At 36.8% G+C, this 3,869-nt stretch overlaps 1 protein-coding gene across 1 annotated transcript in view; it reads right to left on the reverse strand.

Annotated features, from left to right (window-relative positions):
* Positions 1–3,869, reverse strand: part of LOC107104418 (solute carrier family 2, facilitated glucose transporter member 9-like) — a 29,040-nt gene that overhangs the window by 24,986 nt on the left and 185 nt on the right. The gene's annotated exons all lie outside the window — the stretch shown is intronic.

Here is a 3,869-nt window from a genome sequence, read left to right on the forward strand (position 1 = left end):
ATATATATATATATATATATATATATATATATATATATATATATATATATATATATATACATGGTTTTCCTGGAGCAAGGGTATTTAAAGGGCAAAGTAATCTCAAAACCAAACGATTTTATTTTTAGATTTCTTTTTTCCCTGAGTTCTTTCTGACGCAGGCTCCTTTCACAAAAAAGAAAGAAAAACTTAAGCTAAATATATTGGTTTAACAACTCTTATTTGGTGAGTGAGGCAGTGATTGTAATATGAAACATACATCATTGATCTGATGTCATATTCTAATCTAATCAATGGTGATAACCATTGATATCGGTGGTGGGAATATTGTGATAATCAACTGCGGAGGCATTAAAAAATTAGGCCAAATCATAATCATTACTACAACATCCAAGAATAATATTGCTATATTGTTTTCTCAATATATTGCATCCTTTGTTTAAAGTTTTGTTTTTCATTAGATAACATTTTTTGAGTAGAAGTTACATTGATGTTCAATGAGTCATGACTTTAACCTTACAGAGGGAGGTGAAAATTAGAGTGATGGTAATGAGGCCATTACCAAAGATACATTCTTGAAGTGCAGAGCAGTTGTTAGATGTATCTTTGAATTTAATAAAATTTTATACAGTACAGACCAAATATTTGTACACACCTTCTCAATCAAACAGTTCTCTTTATTTTCATGACTATGAAATTTGTAGATTCAAACTGAAGCCATAAAAAAATATGAATTAACACATGTGAAATTATATACTTTGAGTTGAATGCCAAGAGTGTCTCAAGCAGTAATCAAAGCAAAATGAGGCTCCTTTGAAAATCTAGAATATAAGACATATTTTCAGTTGTTTCACACTTTTTTGTTAAGTATATAATTGCATATGTGTTAATTCTAAGTTTTGATGCCTTCAGTGTGAATCTTCAATTTTCATAGTCATGAAAATAAAGTCTTTGAATGAGAAGGTGGGTCCAAACTTTTGGTCTGTACTGTATATGATCACTTTTATTAATAAAAAAGGTTAATTACCATTTTATTGCCTTGTTTTTGCCCATATAGTAAAAATATTCTTGGCAAACCATTCATCAATCTGTCATGTACTGTATCACCCTTCACCTATTTCACCTTATAAAAAATGCTCTGAGACAAAAACGGCATATCAGCAATATAAAACATAAAAACAGTGCACATATATAAGCCACATTTATCCTGGAGGCTGAATAATTTACCATTTTCACAAAGCTCAAGACAAAATACTATAGTGTAAATAACCTGTAGAAAATAAAGTCTTATTTACTGGTTTATCTTGACAATTAGCAATTAATTTACCCATTATTTTGCATTTACACCGGACACGATTCCTGCAATTTTGTTGCCACTTTAAGGAATTTTCTCTTGCTGGACATATTTGAAGACATGCTCGACATCAATTTGCACTGCGTCATTGAATGGAAGGATCTTCTCCCTGCTGCCTGCAGATTTCACCTAAACAGGTGGTATCTGATGTTACTGAGCGAGTTGTGGGGGAGATTGGTGCAGTAGTGAGCGCCACAAGGCGACAGGTGGCCTTTACCAGCTTTGAAGCTACAAAAGGGCTAAATTAAAACTGCTATTTAAAAGCTCGCCAGACACCCCTTAATATGAATTCAAGAACGGGGATACCTTTCTGACTCAAATCTAAAGAAATGTCCCTGTGGTATAATTCAGTGACAGCCATGTTATCCCAACGCCAAAGAACTCTGAGCTTCTTATGGTTAAACATCACATTTGTAACCATGCCAAGGGTAGATAATACCATAATGTAGAGCAGAAAATTCAAACTTCATGGTTTTCTTTAAAAGGTTGGATAAATTATCTGTCAAGGTCAGGATGCTGTAGGAAGGTGGTTGATCCACACCCTGGTCTTTTTTGATCCAGCATATATATTCATCTGCATCTACTGCATATTGTAACTTCACCCTTTACTGTTTGCCTGTTTTTTATGTGTCTGCTATGCATTGCAGCTAGTAGTAGAGATGCTCACTAACAGATCCATTAAAGTAGGGTGCTAGGGTATGAGTCATAGCAGGAGCAGGTTTCCAGGCCAGGAAACCAGAGAGCAAAAGAGGTACCGAAGGAGAATCCACTCTGACGTCAGGAGACAGATCCAAGGTAATTTAGCAGGCAGAATACAGGAATCAGTCCAAAAACAGATGAGGCAAACAGAGCAGAAACAGGGGCAAAGCAAAACTCGGAAGACCAATGTCAGAAACTTGTCAGGATCAGGAAATCAGAAACGCACAGAATCGCTAGAGTTACTCTAACACACAGCTCAGACCATCTGGGACCAATGGCTGGGAACAGGCAGCTTAAATAGAGCCAAGAACAGGTGGATCTGATGAGAGACAATGAGTGCTGGGCAAAGCTAAACCAATGTGAGAAAGGAGCCAAATTCAACATCCAGAGCCATGATAGTGACAGTAAGAGGTTCTGGATATTTCTAATGATACTCCCACCTGTGGCCAAAACACAGAACTGCAGCAATGTGATGCTCAGTCTTGTAGCTTGTGGTTATACTTAACAAGATTATACTTTTTTTTTTACTTTTTTTTACTTATGTGAAGCTGCCATTGTTTTCAGTAGCTTCTGAGTATCTACAAAATCCATCTTGAATATAATACTTTGAATGTTTGTTAGGTCGAACCCATTCAACATAGATGCACTTGAAGTCACATCTGCCAAACAGTGCGGGAACTTCCAACCCGGATTATGTTCAGGAAGAATTGGCTACAGGCTTCTAGATGCATCGGCACTGAACTCCTGAGGGGTCAGACTGTTTATTAAATTATGTTTTAGTTGTAAAGAGTCAAATAAAAAGGCAGTTTAGAGATGTTTTCAGCGAAAATGTACTTAATTTCTCTCTATAAAAATCAACTGCTCAGTAAAACATTGTATTTATTTCTGGATGGAGCTTTGATTGGATATATTTGGTATGGGAACATGAAAACCATAGTAGGATAATGCAGAGACATATTTAAAACCTTAAATGTTGATTGAGATACAGTAGCTGCTGTACAGTATGTTGTTGTCATGGTCTTGGTGCGGATTTTTGGCTTTTTCATTTGCTCCTGGTCACCTGTCCCATTGGCCCGGCAGGTGATTAACGCAGATTGTTTCCACCTGGTTCCCCAGCTATTTATGCTGTCTGTCAGCCTTCCGTCAGCACCAGATTATTCAAGCTGTTGTGAGAGAAACTTTCAACCGTGAGTTAGCTGTTTTGCCTTGCCCTTGTCTGCTCTGTCTGTTTTGGCTTTTTAAATTTTTTCCTGGACTCTGCTGGTTACCGATCCTGGACTGTTTCACTGACATCGGCTTGGATTCCCCTCACGGACACTGTTGTTCCCTCAGCGTCAGCTGGCATCAGCTCATCTTCACTTGGGGTTCGGGATGCAGCCACGGCATCAAATGAAGGTCAGTGATTTTTGCTCCAAGTCGTGATCAGCCCGACATTCCTGTTACTGACCTGTGTTTCCTATCTTTGCAGAGTATCTGCCCCGCTGATGCCTACCCGCTCACTGTTAACCTTTTGTTTAAAAATAAAGCTGGTTGGAAATCATCCTGGTCTGTTTGTCTGAACATTGAGTCCTAGTTTCTGTGGCTATTACAGTTGTAAGTTCAGGCAATACAACAAAATTGAAATTAGATATATAGATCCTTTCAAGAATGCGCAGAGCGGAACCTCTTACTTTGATTGAAAAGTCATTAACCCAATATAACTCTGGATATATATTTTATGTTTTTTTCATTATTTAAAGCACTCAATATATTAGAAAAAAAACACCCATATATATATATATATATATATATATATATATATATATATATATATATA

This window comes from Cyprinodon variegatus, unplaced genomic scaffold (assembly GCF_000732505.1).
Source record: "Cyprinodon variegatus isolate N-32 unplaced genomic scaffold, C_variegatus-1.0 Scaffold1730, whole genome shotgun sequence".
In the NCBI taxonomy this organism is placed as follows: domain Eukaryota; kingdom Metazoa; phylum Chordata; class Actinopteri; order Cyprinodontiformes; family Cyprinodontidae; genus Cyprinodon; species Cyprinodon variegatus.